The following is a 19637-nucleotide window of genomic DNA, read 5'->3' as shown; positions in this document are numbered from 1 at the left end:
TATATTTAGCTCAGTGGGGTAAAAAACAAAAGTATAGTTTTTTTTGCATCTGTATATATCTAAAGCAGCCTTAAGCGACCCGTGAATCACGTGACTTCTGTGTGCCCACCACCACCACTCCGAACCGTTCCTCTCTCCCCGCCGCTCCGTGCAGCGGTGCCGGGGCCCACACGCAGCCTCCCCATCCTCACCTCTCCTGACCCTTTGCCCCCGTTTCGCCATTCCATTTTCCAACCTTTTCTACTCTTATGTCCCATTCTTTCTCTTCCATTTCCCGTTACTTGTCCCACGCCCTTACGTCCTCGACTCTACTCCCCAACCCCCCTCTCCCGTGGCGTGTCACGGGTTAACAAGGTTGCTAGAGTTAACACATTTTCAGCAAATATCTTCGAATATTGCTGCGAATAGCCTTGGTGAGAGCATATCTCCTTACCCAATTCCCTTACTGATTAGAATAGTATATTATTGGTTTTTTCGGTAAAGTCACGTAGAAGGGAAAAAATAAAATAATAAAAATAAAACGATAAAATGCTCACGACGTTTCGATTGCAACACAGGCAATCATCATCAGATGTGAAATCCACAGCTTGCTTCCCTCATTTTTTTTTCTTATGTTTGAATAATAAAAAAGAATCGTACAGATAAGGCTCAAAGTCTGTTTGTAAAAGGTACCATTGACGATGATTGTCCGGGATGCACAAATAGCCATCATTGTCTGCTGTTTGTTAGCAGATTCAGAGGTCTTGCGAAAAGCATGTTGAGGAAAATATGATTGTAGAACTCCTACCAAGAGTTGCTTTGCCTTCAGTTCAACCCAGAGAATCCCCCCTTCAACACCAAGCAGCGTGGCAGCCTTCAGTTCAACCCAGAGAATCACCCTTCAACACCAAGCAGCGTGGCAGCCTTCAGTTCAACCCAGAGAACCCCCCTTCAACACCAAGCAGCGTGGCGGCCTTCAGTTCAACCCAGAGAATCCCCCTTCAACACCAAGCAGCGTGGCGGCCTTCAGTTCAACCGAGAGAATCCCCCTTCAACACCAAGCAGCGTGGCGGCCTTCAGTTTAACCCAGAGAATCCCCCTTCAACACCAAGCAGCGTGGCAGCCTTCAGTTCAACCCAGAGAATCCCCCTTCAACACCAAGCAGCGTGGCGGCCTTCAGTTCAACCCAGAGAATCCCCCTTCAACACCAAGCAGCGTGGCGGCCTTCAGTTCAACCCAGAGAATCCCCCTTTAACACCAAGCAGCGTGGCGGCCTTCAGTTTAACCCAGAGAATCCCACCTTCAACACCAAGCAGCGTGGCAGCCTTCAGTTCAACCCAGAGAATCCCCCTTCAACACCAAGCAGCGTGGCGGCCTTCAGTTCAACCCAGAGAATCCCCCTTCAACACCAAGCAGCGTGGCGGCCTTCGTATATTGCAGAGGGGAATTGTCAACATGAGGTTTGAGAGTGTAGAAGCAAGAGAAGATACATTCATTTGTCAACTAAAACACCAAATAATTATTAAGAATTCTTCAGAAATCAGTGTTGGTTTTCTGGTAAATGTTGTCCAATTGGCACAGCGGTAGGATGTCTAACTTCGCAATTGGCATCTGGCGAGGGGAAGTTCAAATCTTGATCAGTCAGTTGGCTGTCAGCCCATCTACCGACCACTGCAATTCCTACAGCCCCTGCCATAGGAACGTGGAGTAAGCCCCAGGAGCCACAATAGATTGTGTACAGTACCTCCACAGAATCACCTCAAAAGGCAGACCATTAAGCCCGATATTTGTTTTCACGTGACAGAACACATGAACCTAACATCTGTGGTCCAACGTTGCAGATGACCCGTGTGGTCTTCAATAATCAACATCTTATCGAAGCCATTGATGCCACCGCACTTCGATGCCAATGCTTCCCGCCCCCCACCAGATCCCGCAGCTGCTGCACAGTAGATACGCAGCCACCTCCGTGGTCTGGCCCCGCAGTCTCCCACCATCTGCCCCGAGGCAGATTCGTGGAGACCGCCCCAATGCCGGTCTCAGCAATCGGCCCTCCCCTCATCCCACACACGTCCCACCCATCCCACACACACACACGCCCCACCCATCCCACACACACACACACGCCCCACCCATCCCACACCCATCCCACACACACACACGCCACACCCATCCCACACACACACGTCCCACACACACGTCTCACACCAGCGTGATTGATTCTGCTTGATCAAATATAAAAAATAAAATTGCCTGCAACGTTCTCTTCCAAACTTCTGCATTGCTTATTCTGTCTTGCCACCAAATCCCTCCATCAGTTTCAGACACCGGTGCTGAAATGCCAGCAACTTATTTTCTAGCTGATTAGTTCAGAGTCTCTGATCCACACATCAATACAGACAACCCATTTACTTCAAATGCCATGTTTTCTTTATACCAGACGTATCTCTCTTCTCAAAGAGGCTTTCATAGCCCATCAATAACCTGACCTGCTGAAGCAATATGCCTATCGCCTCAACTGGGTATTTGACTCAACTAATCATTCCGAATAAAACCATCCCAGGCAACGTGATGAGAAGATTCCCGTCTGAAAAGTTGCCCAGACAAAACCCAAGCTTCCAGGCACGTGCTCGAAACATGGCTTATAAAATACAACTTTTGGATTTCTAAAGCAATCTAAAATGTAACAAGGAGGACATGCACAATATTACTGGTAGGAACCCACTGGTTCCACCACCCCACAGGGGATTATTGTGTCCGTCCGTCGTGCAGGGGAGGGGCTGGGTGGGGAGGGAGGGGCTGGGTGGGGAGGGGAGGGTGGGGAGGGGCTGCGTGGGGAAGGTGGGGCTGGGTGGAGAGGGGAGGGTGGGGAGGGGCTGGGTGGGGAGGGTGGGGAGGGGCTGGGTGGGGAGGGTGGGGCTGGGTGGGGGGTGGGAGGGGCTGGTCACCCGTGGTGCCCTTATAAAACTCAACGTTTAACCTACTCACGCCGGCTTGTGCCCGCCCTCACAGTCGGGCATATTTGCGGAATACACCACGCCGCCGTTGACCCTGGCCATTGACCGAGCAGCCCAACGTTCCTACCAGCTCCCTCCGCAGGAATGTGTTTATTTTGGAAAGGGTAGGGAATGAGAGCAGGCAGATATGGGCAGAGGGGGAAAGGGGATTTCGGCGTTGTACGGATGAAAACGCTTCACGCAGAGACAGCGTGCAGAGAGAAGCAATGTCTTGGTGACTTGCCATCGCAGAGGGTCAGAGTGAGGGGGCTTGAGGCAGAAGGGGCAGTGGTAGGGAAGGATCTCCGATTAGCAAGGTTGGCTACGTATGGTGCGAAAGAAGTTCAATATACATATGAGGAGCAGAATACTTTGCTCGCTGGAGCAGAGGGTGCGGGGAAGGGAGTGGGATAAGATGAGAGAGAAGAGGGAGGAGGGGGTGAGTCCATTGAGGATAATGAAGTTTGCTCCAGAATAAAAAAAGAACGGTCTTAATTAGGATAGCAATGTCATCTTCAAGTAGATACTGTACTTTCACTCCTATGGGTGAGATTCAACCGCAATGGACACAACTAAAGCAATCGTGAATAATGAGATTAGTGCAATTCTTGGAAGAAATATTCAACATCAATATAGCAATACTTCATCTTATGTGGTTCCTGCCTTCGGAGAAAATATACACGTACATGTTATATAAATCATATATGTCCCTATCTTATCAGTAACCACAAGCACTGTTTCCCTTATACTGAAATCACAATAACGCTCTAAGACAACATATTATTTTAAACGTTCACATCTGTGTTTCTTTAGAAGAGAAGAAAAGAGATAGGCCCACTATATTTAATAAGTAAATGCGCAATGAAATAACCAACACCCACTCGTGCACACCACATTCATCAAATGCATGTGCTGCATGTGCTGTATGTGTGTGTGTGGGCATGTGTATGTGTGGGGGAGCGGTGGTGTAGCGGTTAGCGCGCTGCGCTACGAACCTCGTGACCCGAGTTCGATTCCCGCTCATGGCCAACACCAGTGACAATTATCTGAACTGGTTATGGCCCTCCCCTAGGTCCACTCAGGCATAAATGAGCAACTGGTGTGGTGTGTAAACATGACCGATGGGGATACAAAGGCAGTCATGTGTGATGCTGGCCACCCACCCCTTCGTGCGCCATGCCAGCGTTCATGGGTTCTCACTAACAGCACTTGCCCCAATAGTCTGTCCTGGCTATACGGGGGATCTTTGTCTTTGTATGCGTCCAATTCTCACTCACGGACAACATTAGTGACGTTCACCTGAACCAGGCGTGGGCCTCCCCTAGGTCGACTCGGCCTCAAATGAGCACCTGGTGCGATGTGTCAACGTCGCCACTCGGGAGACAAAGGCAGCCGGACACGGTGCTGGCCACCCACCCCCTCGTGCGCCGTGCCGGCCTTCATAGGTGCTCGCTAACAGCACTTGCCCAAATCAAAATGTTAAGCCTATACAGGGGAATGATTGCGGCTGTACGTGTCAGTGTAACAGTTTGCTTCATGTACAATGTTGGGGGCGGGGGGTTCCATGCAGCCCCCCAACCCCGACACCCCACGCAGAGCTCCACAATTCTGCCGATCCCATGACCCCATCCGGAATCGTAATAGATCCCAACGACGGAATCAAAGTTCTAGGCTGGGAATTATGAGCATCGCCCGGCTCGACTAAAAACGAATTATGTAGTAGCCCAACTCAGCCTTTCATTTTCTCTGAAGTCACTGAGGTGAGTTAGATATTTATAGGAGTGTACACGGTGCTTGTCGTATGGAATACAAAAGCTGCCCACATCAACAGGAATGTCGAATTTCCACCAATGGCTCAGGTTTGCAGACAGGAAATGATTGCTACCCCAGGCACAATTGAGTGAGGAAACAACTCTGACTTGATACTGGTAGGAACCTCCTGGTTACACCAGCCCACAGGGGATTATTGTGTCCGTCGTGCAGGGAGGGGCTGGGTGGGGAGGGGCTGGGTGGTGAGGGGCTGGTCACCCCGTGGTGCCCTTATAAAACTCAATGTTTAACCTACTCACGCCGGCTTGTGCCTGCCCTCACAGTCGGGCATATTTGCGGAATACACCACGCCGCCATTGACCGAACAACCCAACGTTCCTACCAGCTCCCTCCGCAGCAATGTGATATTATCTAGATATACATTGGGTCGCGTTCATCCAGAAAACCTCATTGGCAAATCTGCGCTATACTTCGCTAATTCATTATCTCCATTTTCAAACCCAAGGCGTCCATCCAATTGCCCTTTTAAGTATCCCAAGAACAAGAACTGGAGCAGCTGAGAGACCCTTTGCTGTTGTGGCCCACAAACTTCTGGACCAAAACCACGTTTCCTCCCTTAACACCGTGAAACTTCCTTCATCGAATGTCAGAAGAAGAGTGCTGGATGCAGTCACATTTGCAAATGTGATCTCTAGGTTTGATCCTTACCCCCTGTGTATCGATAGTTCAGTGTGAAAGTGCCATTTTATTGATGGACTACGACTTGTGTGGTGTTATCCTGGTGCAGTCTGGGACTGTTTTGTTGTTTTTGCTGCCTTGCCCAAACTAAATAAATCGAACTTATCTTACCTATAGAAATCAATGTTTTCATTACGTTTTCTTGTATTATTTGTTGTTGTGAGCTGCTGACCCGTCCCTACTGGACATGTGTGAAAAGAGCTTCACAGCTCATCGGATTCCTCCTCCAGTCTAAATCAAGATTCTAATTGTGACAAACAATAAATTTAGACAATGACCAACAGCAGATTTGTTTCCAGCGCAGGTCGGAGGCATCAACGGATGTGGCTTTCCACTCATTTGAAAAGGGAAGCACTTTGGTTTTCTTTAAGCGCAAAGAGAATATCACAATTACTGAGAACTGAAAGTTTGCGTGGCTGAGACGGAAAGTAGGCTGTGTGCATACCTGTCAACCCCTTATCAGTGCCCTGATTACAGAACATTCCGGACCTTATTGGTTACCCCGTGCCCCATATAAATCTCAACGTTCATCCTACAACGTCTCATCACAAGGGAGAAACACAAACAAATAGACAAAAATGTGCCCGTATTGAAACGGTATGCGTGTGCGATTTTCATAGCTGATGTGTCGATTGCAACGCTGACAAAAAGAAAACAAGAATTGCATCCCTTTGGTAATCCACTGCTAGTCCGGTTTACCATGGAAGTCCAGTTAACTATGGAAGTCCGGTTTACCATGGAAGTCCAGTTTATCGTGGGAGTCCAGTTTACCATGGAAGTCCAGTTCACCGTGGAAGTCCAGTCTACCCTGGAAGTCCAGTTCACCGTGGAAGTCCAGTTTACCATGGAAGTCTACTTTACCCCGGAAGTCCAGTTCACCGTGGAAGTCCAGTCTACCCCGGTAGTCCAGTTTACCGTGGAAGTCCAGTTTATCGTGGAAGTCTACTTTACCGTGGGAGTCCAGTTCACCGTGGAAGTCCAGTTTACCATGGAAGTCTATTTTACCGTGGAAGTCTACTTTACCATGGGAGTCTACTTTACCATGGGAGTCCAGTTTACAATGGAAGTCCAGTTTATCGTGGAAGTCTACTTTACCGTGGAAGTCCAGTTTACCATGGGAGTCCAGTTTACCATGGGAGTCCAGTTTACCATGGAAGTCCAGTTTATCGTGGAAGTCTACTTTACTGTGGAAGTCCACTTTACCGTGGAAGTCCAGTTTACCATGGGAGTCCAGTTTACCATGGGAGTCCAGTTTACCGTGGAAGTCCAGTCTACCCTGGAAGTCCAGTTCACCGTGGAAGTCCAGTTTACCATGGAAGTCTACTTTACCGTGGGAGTCCAGTTTACCATGGAAGTCTACTTTACCGTGGGAGTCCAGTTTACCATGGAAGTCCAGTTTACCGTGGGAGTCCAGTTTACCGTGGGCAAGAGTCGGCAACCTGCGGCCCCGGAGCAGCATGCGGCTCTTTAGGGCACCGCTTCGTGGCGTCGTTATCTATTAGGGACCACCGCGTCGTATTCACCACACACAGCGCATTGCGGCTCTTGAAATGTTGAGCCTTTTTTTCTTCCGAATTCGAAAAAAGTGCCTCTTCCTGTTACATTGGTTGCCGACCCCCGCTCTATCAACTGCACCATCGCTCCACCCAGCAGAGTGTGTGAGTGTGGTTTTCACTACACAACAAGCAAAAGAGGAAGCAAGTGTTTGAGACATTCATATGGGATGCACGCAAAACGGCAGTTGTGCAACAGAGCAGCTGACTAAAGCAGTGTTTCGAGAGCACATCATTGACACAGATTGCGTCCCATGGTTCATTTCCCCGGATTCTATTCTCGGTAATGCTGCGGGCGGGTCGAGACCATTCCACTTACTGCGACGTGATGTTTCATTCCGATCACTGGCGCAGCACTCCGAACAGAGATGCGTGGCCCGCCCCGTGATCGTTTGAGCGCATCACCGACACAACACGTAAGGGTTGTTCGTGAGCATTGGTTCGAGAAAGTCTGACTGCTGATGAGACGCTCAATGTTAAAACCAATGGAGCATTTGGTTTGCCCGTGTCGAACCAATGCCTGCTAAGGTGCACTTCCGAGAAGGTTGATGGATTGTGCAAAAAATACTATCTTAATTTATATTCTTGGTTCTTTCGGTAAAGTCACGTAGAAGGGAAATATATACGTTGAGAAAAAACCGACACTTTTTTCAAATTTTCTTGCTGTGGATTTCACACCTGATGATGATTGCTTGTGTTGCAGTCGAAACGTTGTGAGAATTTTATTGCTTTATATTTTTATTCTTTTATTATTTCCCTTCTACGTGACTTTACCGAAATAACCAAGAATATGAATCCCTGCAGTCACGAAAGCTTTAAATCAAAATCTATCTTAATTTGTTCATGTGGAGACACATATGAGAAGGTGGCATTGTTTAAGTTTGTTTTTCCACAATGACGCTTCGTGATTATTTAGCGCTCGGTAAATTATAGCGCCGAGTCAATTCCAGCCTGGAATTGACTCGGCAAGTGAATTGTGTCACCTGCCACTGCTCAGATGTTCCATCTGCGACTGCAACCCAACGTCTAGGTCACACATTGACCGTGGACGGCTCCTGCCCACACTGCAGTAACATCAAGGCACCAAACGGCATCAAGCCCGGGGCCACATCTTGTCGAGGAGACTCGGTGAAGTTGACGCCCCTTCCGAGATTGCCTCGTCTGGACCGGCGACAGTGGGGAAAACGTGAACCTCGAAGCATTCTCCATGGGAATAAAATATACTGTTATTTCCACGCTTGATTTAAAAAAAACCATGACATTGTTATCCTAATTAAGACCGTTCTTTTTTTATTCTGGAGCAGACTTCGTTATCCTCAATAGACTCACCCCCCTCCTGCCTCTCCCCTCTCATCTTATCCCACTCCCCTCCCCCACGCCCTCTGCTCCAGCGAGCAAAGTATTCTGGTAAAACCTCTGTAAAAAAAGACGATTATGTATAGGAGGCTGCTCCTCGCACGTATGTATGTTGAACTTCGTTCGCACCATACCTAGCCAAACGTGATAATCGGAGGTCCTTCCCCACCAATGCCCCCCTCTGTCTAACCCCCCCCCCCCCGCTCTGAGACTCCCTGCGATGGCAAGACACCAAGAAATTGCTTCTCTCTGCACACCACTCGCTGCCTCTCTGTGGCAGCGTTTTTATATTTCCAATGCCAAAATCTCCCTACCACATCTGCCCTGTCACCCTCCTGCTCCCATTAATTCCCCTTCCCAAAATAAGCCTTGTTTATAGCCTCCTTGTCTTGTACTGCATCTTGCACTCTACTTATGTTGAACTTCTTTCGCACCGTACGTAGCCAGCCGTGCTAATCGGAGGTGCGTTACCTACGCACAGTGAGAGTCCTTTTTAGTTACTGGAGCCCTGATGAACCAATACCTCGATTATAATCAATGTCCCCAAATCGATCCTATTTAAATATGATTATCCGCAAATCCAATTCTTCGTATTTCCCGCGCATACACCGTAAACACGAGTCGTCCACGTGTGACAGAAAATTAATCGAATGAGGCGAAATTCATTGAAGTTTCTCTTGCTAATCAGTGGATGAGTCACCGATGAATGGGTTCCCAGAAGCGCTCAATTCCTCCTTCTTATCCGAGCTTCCGCAAGGACAAAATTTCTTGAGCAGTAAGCGGTGGGAAATTCCTCTTTACTGTGCGTTTATTGCGTGGTATAGACGATTATGAAACTATTTTTTTTCATTTTACCAGCTAATGCCCATTGAGCTATGCAGCTTTTTCCAGAAACGACCTGGCCACCAATGATAGCTCAACAAAGTGGCTTATCACGTGGAAATTTACAACAGCCAAATACTCTAAACTCATGTTTCTATGTGGAGGGAAAAACCGAAAGACTCGAAGATAAATCCACGTGACTACGGGAAGAGAGAGACACGCAAACTCCAAATATACAGTAGGCGTCGGGGTCAGGATCTAACACACAACCACTTGTATATCAGGCGAGGGAGTTAACATCTTGCCATCGTAGTCAGTCCCAAGGTTAACTGCAGAAAATAGGATCTGCTCACAGCAACTCCTTACATCAAATCACACAGCGGAATTTCACTGAAATGGAATGCACACTTGGACCGGACATGAAGTCATGGGGCAAAAGTGACGGATGCTAAACAGAAGCGGTCATATACAACGGACAGAATAGACCAGTCGTACAATACAATATGCACTGCCGGGTTCAATTGGTCTAAGAAAACCAAGTCCAAGCCATTCACAGCCATCGGTAATTGAGGCTGCCATTAACTCGGTGAAGAACGGGCAAAGCGGCAGGCCTGGATGACATTCGGACGGAAAAAATACAAAAAAAATGCACCGAAAAACCTCAAGACTGGTTTCCTCACCTCTAACAATGTGTGCGCGGCTACTCACCAGGTCCCAAACCCTGGCAGCATGCCCTGAGCAGTGGGACACCTCAAACCCATTGGAGGCGAACCACCTCCCTCCCGTGCCACAGGCACGGGTTGTTCGGCGGGCTCACACTCAACTGAATTGCACCACGTATTGGCGAGAGGGCGATTCCAGATTCGAGCCGGATGTCACGCAGGTAAACCATGCACAGGCCAGCTGATCAATCCTCAGCAAACGCATCAAGTCTGCTGATTGAAGTACAGTCAGCCGTGACAATCGGTGCTTTTTATACCAGACAAAAACATTACATTTTCTCTTCTGCACCTAATGTTTATTTTATCATCTCAGTGCCATGCGCGCTTCCTACTGAAAAAGAGCTATATAGGTCAATGGACCTTATCTGGTAAAATAAAACATTATTTTAAATAATGTACAGCTTCTCAGCTGTTTGCTGAACATGGCGCGTGATAAATCTAGGCTGGATTGATTGAAGGATGATTGTATTGAGATAAGTCTGATTACAGCACTCTAAGTGTAGACCAATCGACAGCCTACGACACCGGCAGCCATCGACGGTTACTCGCGAAGTTGCTGGAGATGAGTAAAGACCGAATTGTGCGGACTCTACTCGAGACCTAACGATTCTTCCTAGAAATGGATGGAAAGTGAAGTTGCTGGCACCAACAGGTAAATGGCCTACATCAAGGCAGCGCGCGCTTGCACCATTACCGTTTAACATCCGCGCCAATTGTCAGCCAACGCACCCGGACACCACAAGTTTCAATTTAAGCGGACGACCTTTGTGTGAAAGCACAAGGACTTTAACTGCGTAGAAATGACTCGGGCAGCGAGTTTGACCAACCGAACAACCTCGTCGCATTTGGAAAAAGCAATGACAAGCCAAGCCAATTAAGCCCTAAGTGTGCGCCTTCTGTCTGAGAAACATAGACCCATAGACTCAAAACTTGCCCATAGACTCAACACTGCCCATAGACTCAACACTGCCCATAGACTCAACACTGCCCATATACTCAACACTGCCCATAGACTCAACACTGCACCATAGACTCAACACTGCCCATATACTCAACACTGCCCATAGACTCAACACTGCACCATAGACTCAACACTACTCATAGACTCAACACTGCACCATACACTCAACACTGCCCATAGACTTAACACTGCCCATATACTCAACACTGCCCATAGACTCAACACTGCCCATTGCCTCAACACTACGCATAGACTCAACACTGCCCATAGACTCAACACTGCCCATAGACTCAACACTGCCCATAGACTCAACACTGCCCATAAACTCAACACTGCCCATAATCTCAACACTGCCTATAGACTCAACACTGCCTATAGACTCAACACTGCCCATAGACTCAACACTGCCTATAGACTCAACACTGCACCATAGACTCAGCACTGCCCATAAACTCAGCACTGCCCATAGACTCAACACTGCCCATAGACTCAACACTGCCCATAGACTCAACACTGCCCATATACTCAACACTGCCCATAGACTCAACACTGCACCACAGACTCAACACTGCCCATATACTCAACACTGCCCATAGACTCAACACTGCACCATAGACTCAACACTACTCATAGACTCAACACTGCCCATATACTCAGCACCGCCCATAAACTCAACACTACTCATAGACTCAGCACTGCACCATACACTCAACACTGCCCATAGACTTAACACTGCCCATATACTCAACACTGCCCATAGACTCAACACTGCCCATTGCCTCAACACTACTCATAGACTCAACACTGCCCATAGACTCAACACTGCCCATAGACTCAACACTGCCCATAGACTCAACACTGCCCATAAACTCAACACTGCCCATAATCTCAACACTGCCGATAGACTCAACACTGCCTATAGACTCAACACTGCCCATAGACTCAACACTGCCTATAGACTCAACACTGCACCATAGACTCAGCACTGCCCATAAACTCAGCACTGCCCATAGACTCAACACTGCCCATAGACTCAACACTGCCCATAGTCTCAACACTGCCCATATACTCAACACTGCCCATAGACTCAACACTGCACCATAGACTCAACACTGCCCATATACTCAAAACTGCCCATATACTCAACACTGTACCATAGACTCAACACTACTCATAGACTCAACACTGCCCATATACTCAGCACTGCCCATAAACTCAACACTACTCATAGACTCAACACTGCACCATACACTCAACACTGCCCATAGACTTAACACTGCCCATATACTCAACACTGCCCATAGACTCAACACTGCCCATTGCCTCAACACTACTCATAGACTCAACACTGCCCATAGACTCAACACTGCCCATAGACTCAACACTGCCCATAGACTCAACACTGCCCATAAACTCAACACTGCCCATAATCTCAACACTGCCTATAGACTCAACACTGCCTATAGACTCAACACTGCCCATAGACTCAACACTGCCTATAGACTCAACACTGCACCATAGACTCAGCACTGCCCATAAACTCAGCACTGCCCATAGACTCAACACTGCCCATATACTCAGCACTGCCCATAAACTCAGCACTGCCTATAAACTCAACACTGCACAATAGACTCAGCACTGCCCATAGACTCACTCAGCACTGCCCATAAACTCAGCACTGCCCATAGACTCAGCACTGCCCATAGACTCAACACTGCCCCTGTACATGAAGCAGTCTCGTTCCTTAACCTCCTTCCAATCCTCTCTCAAAGCCTCACCTCTCCCATTCCCTTCCTATTCCTTCCCCTTGCCACTCCACTCCTTCCCGTCCCTCTACCACCCTTTCGTGATCCCTAAGTATCTCTCGAACGCTGTCACCCATTCCTCAATCCTTGTAGCACAGCCCCTGCCAACTACATCATTCCATTCTGTTGTCTTTGTGTAAGCTTTGTCAAGCGCCTTGAGTGAAGGCGCTCTATAAATATAAGATTAAGATTAGAATGCATCTACAATGAGGTAAACAACGCTGGCTCTCTGCTACTCAGTAGGGAATGATTGCTTCTTTACATGTGAGAGGCCCGTACGTGCAAAGGACATCATCCCAGGTGTTAAATTAATACTACAGAATCATTGCCGGCTGTCTCAAGCCAACCAATGCAGACAGCCCAAAGCTCCTGGTTGGCATCGCACATCCAGACATCAGGAGAATGGTGGCCAGCTGCAGAACTGTCACGCCACACCATGGACCAAAGGAATCCGTTATACCAGCATAAGCGTGCTGCCAGTAGACTCAAATAACAAAGCGTGCTGCCAGTAGCACCAAATAACACAGCTGCTGCTAGTAGACTCAAATAACACATCTGATGCAAATCGACTCAAATGTTACAGCTGATGCCAGTCGTCTCTAATGACCCAGTTGCTGCCAGTAGACTCACATCTCGTAAGCGTTTTAACACAACCACGGAACCTATCGTGTCATCTCGGGAGAGCACGCGGCTCCACTTGTGGAACGCACGACCGCAAACATCATGAGCAGCTGCCAAGCTGAGAGTGCGAGCGGCGGAGACTCGTCCACCGGGGTCAGCAGCAGAAGGTCTCTCAGCCGATGCCCGAACCGCCTCATTACACAGCACGTGTCGTCCGCTGCGGAGTGAACCTCGGCAAGTGGTGGGGCCACCTCGACCAGGCCCAGAACACAAGCTTGCGTCTGCGGTGAAGGGCAGACGGTGCCTCGCTTGCCTGCCACCGGTCGTCGTCTGCGAGAGGAGCCGTGCACGGCTGATGATTTGAGCGCCTTCACTGACCTGGTCATCATTGATCCGACTAAAGTTGGTCCGGCGGGCACAAAATGACCTAAATGAAAGTCTAGGAGGCAACAAGGAGGCAGTTTTCAGGCTTTAAGAGCATCACGATGTCACGAGTGACCCCTCTCCCCTTATTCCTGTCAAGGTCCCGCGTTGTATTTAGACCGATGGAAGGGAGCGTTTGAGCGGCCCTTTGTGAAGAAGAGGAAGTGCAGAAGCGAGTAAGGAAATGAGACGACATTTTTACGGAAATAAGGCTCCGCTGCATTTCCTAAAGTGCGAACACCAAAAAGGTTCTTGGTCAGGCACCAGCTCCTCTCTTTGGACAAAGTGAGAGTAAAATAAGACGCTTATCAGTTGTTGTAAGTGAGAACAAATAAAATACTACGTGGCAATACATTGGAGACGCCTTGACTTAAAGCTTTCGTGACTGCAGGAATTCATATTCTTTAGGTCTTTCGGTAAAGTCGGGTAGAAAGGTTCAAAGAAAATAACAAAATAACAAAAAACTACGACGTTTCGATCACAACACAAGGGGTCGTCATCAGGAAGAAAAAAACGAAACATCGTAGTTTTTTGTTATTTTCTTTTAACCTATCTACGTGACTTTACCAAAAGACCCAAAGGGTATTGAGGACGCCCTTTAGCATTTTGAAATGGAAGTTTTTGAAGCAGTTCTGGCAATTGCCATAACGAAAGCGCACCGCGCAGCGTGACCATAATGACGAGGCCTTCATTCAGCGGTGAATTGACAAATTACTTGGAAATTATTATTGCTATCGATAAGCGAATGTTGTTTTTGCACCATGATGGCCAAAGCGGTGGATTCACACTCACAATGAGGAAGCAACTGCCAGTCATCTCCTGTTTTGTTTTCAGCATAAACGTTCGTAATCTTTTAAAATAAATGTATGCCTTTTTTAATTTGTAAATTTTCCCAATATGCTGCATTAAAGCAACTCCAAAAAATCCCCCACGGCCTTTTTTCCATGTACAGCACTTTAAAAATGAAATGCAATAAAATTCGAATAAATGTATAAAATTATGATTAACGTAAAACTACATGAGAATACGCAGACACGCCTTAAAATAATAATTGGACGTATTGGCGATACACCGGTGCAGCATAATATACCGGTCGTCATAAAAGTTTAAAATAAAATAAAAATGAATCTACAAATCTGTTTATCAGTCTTTAATATACCCTGTCGCCAAGTTTGACGCGATTCGAAGGTTTATTCGGTCTTTTGAAACTTGCTAGAAAAAGGCCAACATTGACTGTTGATTTAGGTTCCTTTGAATCGAGGAACCGTCCAGCCAAGTCTGGGGCACAAGGAGTCAAATCTGCCTTTGGAACACGGAGCCAGACAAGTCATCCGACTGTGAAGCTTTCGTGTTCAGCTGCTCGTAACGTTCTTCTTCCGACTGCTTCGACATCGTGAGAATTGATTTTGACCAGGCCCCACAAGATTGTATGACCGGCGTTGCAAATCGCGGGAAACGTAAATAATCATTGCGATAAATGTTTCACTCTTTTTTTATACCACGCACCCACGGTATACCACCAATACATTAAATGGCATAACAGGCGACGTTTCAGGCAATGAACCTTCTTCATAGCACATTAAAGATGATGGCCACCCCTCTCACATAATGCTGCCCGAAGGCAAGAAAACCTGTCCACACGCGCCCGGCACGGATGCGGCCGATGGAACCGGCCACCTCTCCACTGCGAGTCCAGCGTGCTAACCATCACACCGTGGCATCTACATGCTGCACAGAGGTTATTTTGTCAAACAGATTCCCTGAAGGAAACCGCTGTAAATGCATGGCAATGCCTCTGCTGGGCCATTACACAACACGTCACCCGAATCTGTCGGACCCGGAACAAAACTATTTCTGTCGAAAAAGATGCCAATAGTTGGTAGTGATGGAAAATAAATGCCAAAAAGAGTTATCTCCATAAATATATAAAAGGCAAAGTTGTGAGTATGTGTGTCTGTTCAAAATGTTTAGCGCACTTCCCGACATGCAACAAACTTGAAATTTGCCATGTGGGTACTTTCCAGACTGTACACCTTGCAAACATTATACAAATCCACTTGTGGTTTTTTTTTTGGGGGGGAGCTCAATAATGCATTGATTTTTTGCACGGCATTGTGAGCTGTGACGTTAAATATGTCGCGTGACGCGCGCACTTGGAAGGGTAACGCATTGTAGTGTAGTGGTTAGCGTGCCGCGCTACGAATCCGGCAACCCGAGTTCGATTCCCGCTCACGGCCACCACCGGTGACGATTATTTTAACCGCTCCTGGGCCTCCCATAGGTCGACTCAGCCTCAAACGAGTAATTGGTGTGGTGTGTGAACATCGCCACTGGGGAGACAAAGGCGGCCGGGCGTGGTGAATCCAAGTCCCGGGCGAAGCCGGGTAGTAAAGCTAATCTTTAATATAATAATAAATTCTAGCACAAGCAGTCCCGTGAAAAGTGACATTCGGGAATTTCTCCATGGTGTGGAATTAGCAAATGATGGCTGGGAACCAAACACGGAACATGCAGCCACCATTTCCTTCCACTTTTCAAAAATAAAAATAAGACAGACGTGCAGGCCTTATTACAGACCTTATTGGTCACCCCGTGCCCTTATAAATCTCAACGTTCATCCTACAAAGTTCCATCATCACAAGAAAGAAACTCAAACAAAAAGACCAAAAAATGTGCCCGTATTGAAACCGCTGTACGCCGTATAGACCTGAAAACTAAATTTCTCCGTACAATAATCCGGGTAAACCGTATGGGTTGACAGCCATGGAAATATAATGAGAGGCAATTCCATGCTATACTTTACAGTAATTCGTCGTTTAACGTGGTAGATGCGAGGAATTGCTGTCCTTCGTCACACTTGAACTGTTATCAGTATCAGTGGAATTCCGCACGCCGACTGCGGGGATGAGGCGATCCACAGGGAAAAGCCACCGTTGGCTTCCCCACAGAGTGGCGCTCACTCCTCACGTACCCAAACCTCCCCCCCAAAGGGACGACGGAGCGAGGAGTTGAATCTTTGGGACGTTTCCGATTGCGAGCCGCTTGCTTGACGGATGAGCCGCTTGGCTCGCGTCATTAATGCGGAGACATTTGACAAACACTTTTTAGCTCGGTAGCAATTAAATCGATGTTTGCGAGGTAACATTTGACGACTTTAAATCACACTTATAAAAAACAAAACCACCATTCCGCAGTTTCAGCCGGGTCACTTACCAGCACCGGGATTCACTGGGTGTGGACGACTAAATGACAATTCCCCTGACAGATGGGCTTGAAGAGTTTGTTTTGTTTGTAAAATAACGTGTAGAGAGAGAGAGAGAAAAAAACGACGATTCCAGCGACAGAGCCAGTGGATGGTACGCCGCACGTGCTCGCCGATTCCCGTACAACAAACAGGCGTGCAGCTTGACGACCGCTGGTGCTTACGAGCAACGCAGCGTCGCTTTCTGAGCCCATGCGACCGCACCCCCAACATGACCACCGGCGTTACGTGACTTCCCACCACTGCGGGTACGGCGTTACCACAGGTGTGGGGGGAATTGCTGCTGCAAGAGACTCTTGGATTTTTCCTCACTTGATGCAGTAAATTTAGCTGTGACGGTCCCACCTGATGACGGAGACTTGTGTTGCCTCTGAAACGTCGTGATTTATTATTTTATTTCTATTATTTTTAAAATTATTATTTACCGAAAAAACCTAAGAGTATGAATCCTCGCAGTCACGAAAGCTTCAAATCTAGAAGGAATTGGTGCTGTGCACCGTGAAGCGCGGAGCGATATTGCGACGTAGCGCGACACAGGAATGCACGCAATTCCGTTTGGCAACCGTCGCAAATCCCGCCACGAGTTGCGACGCAACCACATTGCGATTCGAAGCAATGCGGGCAATGCATGAACAATGCGATGCAATGCACGTTCAAGGCAATGCGATGCTATGCAAATGTAGGGCACTGTAGGAAGTTCGAAACCAAAGCTAAAACGTTTTCGGGAGAAAAAAAATCACCAATTGATCATATGCGGAACACAGTACTATCAGTAATATAAGGGTATAATCAGGGCAAAGGCTGTCAATGTTCCCCAAAATGGGAATTTAACTCGTGAGTAATTTGCATATTAATCATAGTCCCATTGCTCTACCCCCTAGGATATGGAATCTGTCAGACGAGTGTGTTTTTAACCTACTTCATGCGATAGAAAAATGTGTTTTTCCTCTTCTTCTCAGTACCATTACCATGTTCCTACTTAAACACTGGAACACGTGCAGTAATGTTCCTTACTGTATTCAATATAATGTGAAATAAAACTAAACTATTTTATTTTACCAGGTAAGGGCTCAATGAAGTGGCTTATCGCGTTGAAAGCTACAGCAGCCAAATACTCTTAAATGCACGTTGATTCTAAACGTGGAGGGAAAATCCACAGAACCCGGATAAAAAGTCCACGTGACCACGGGGAGAACGTGTGTATTGGACCCATTATTGTCTCAAAGTAAAATGTGAATCTCATTAAAAAAATGTGCCACGATCGAGTCCCATCAGACTTGAACCGTGTCCCCTCCGCTGACGGTTTTCTCGCTTTCAGCGTAAATAATGTTTGTGTACCGCAGCAAAGTCTGCCAAATTGACACTCCAGTCACGCTGCAACACTGCACCCCCCTTCTTCCTTACAGCTCCATAATCCTGGGTTGTCCTGGCCTCATGCATCCACTACAGGATGATGACCTCCCCACGTCGTGCGGGTCGCAGCTGTTATTTGACACGTAACTTCACTACGCACATCCCTGCGGGTTTGGTGAGGGCAGCGATCATACATGTGGAAGCAGAGAAGTACAGAACAACAGGGAATGATGCTGCACAGCCCTCAACGTTTATAATTAGAGTGCTGTACGACGTTTTGCTGGTGATCATGCTGGTTGTAATCGCCAGCGAAATGTTGTACTCAAATTGCAAACGTTGTGGGGTTTACTCTGCAACAACACAACCGGTGTGCTGTAGTTGTAACTAATTGGCACGTTTTGTTCATGTGACGAACCTTACTAATTGGCCGTGTCGGGCGGTGCAATATTCCTCAGGGACCCTGCACTCGTTCTCTGCAATGTTGATATTTTGTGTTTTTGTTGTTGTTGCTGCTACGCTCATGCACCACGGATCCCCCCCCCCCCCCCCGTGTAAACTAGCCGGACGAGATCATCCGTTGTAACAAATCAAATAAACTCTAAATATCAACGCTAACGCGGTGCGCGCACACACACACACGCACAAGCGCGCGCGTGATGCAGTCGGCCAGCAGCTCTGCCCTGCAATCTTCCATCTCCCCCAGCGTTCTCGTCACACATCGCGGACTCATTTCCGGCACCAAGTCAGACCCGCGAGACGCCGAGCGCAGGTTCAGTCAGCGCGGGGCGCTCACCCTCGTTGTGCGTTACCAAGGTGCGCGCCAAACGCTCCGGGACGATGTCACGGAGCGATAACCGATAGGCCGCTGCTTACTCTGGGTCAACTCGGCCTAAAAGCGAGGACCCGCGGTGCGAGTGCATCAGCATTTGCGGCGGAGAGACAAATGCGGCCTTGGCAGGTGCTCACGGACGGCAATGACAACTGTTGTTGAAATTTGTTGCACTTCGACTGCAACTCCGATTAGAGCGGGTGGCGACGAACGGTGCGAAAAAAGTTGAACGTACACAGGGCGGGATGAAGATTTTGCAGGCCCCTGGGCTACAGGCACTGTGTGAGGCCCCCGGTAGTATTTTCAAAAGGAAAACAAAGTGGAAGAAAATTTGAAATGTATTTTTACAAGGCTAACAACAAATTAAATTCAGCATTCACAAATTAAATAACTTCTCACTTCATCTCTGGAGGCCCTCCGCTGGCGGAGGCCCCTGGGCTACAGCCC

General features: G+C 47.8%; 1 protein-coding gene across 5 annotated transcripts in view; it reads right to left on the bottom strand.

Moving 5' to 3' along the window:
- LOC144724932 (tyrosine-protein kinase Yes-like) overlaps window positions 1-19637 on the bottom strand; it is an 80903-nt gene that overhangs the window by 41939 nt on the left and 19327 nt on the right. The gene's annotated exons all lie outside the window — the stretch shown is intronic.

Source organism: Lampetra planeri, chromosome 22, assembly GCF_965212315.1.
Source record: "Lampetra planeri chromosome 22, kcLamPlan1.2.h2, whole genome shotgun sequence".
In the NCBI taxonomy this organism is placed as follows: domain Eukaryota; kingdom Metazoa; phylum Chordata; class Hyperoartia; order Petromyzontiformes; family Petromyzontidae; genus Lampetra; species Lampetra planeri.
Note: the sequence above shows the minus strand (reverse complement) of the source record. Positions and strands in the feature narration are given on the sequence as shown.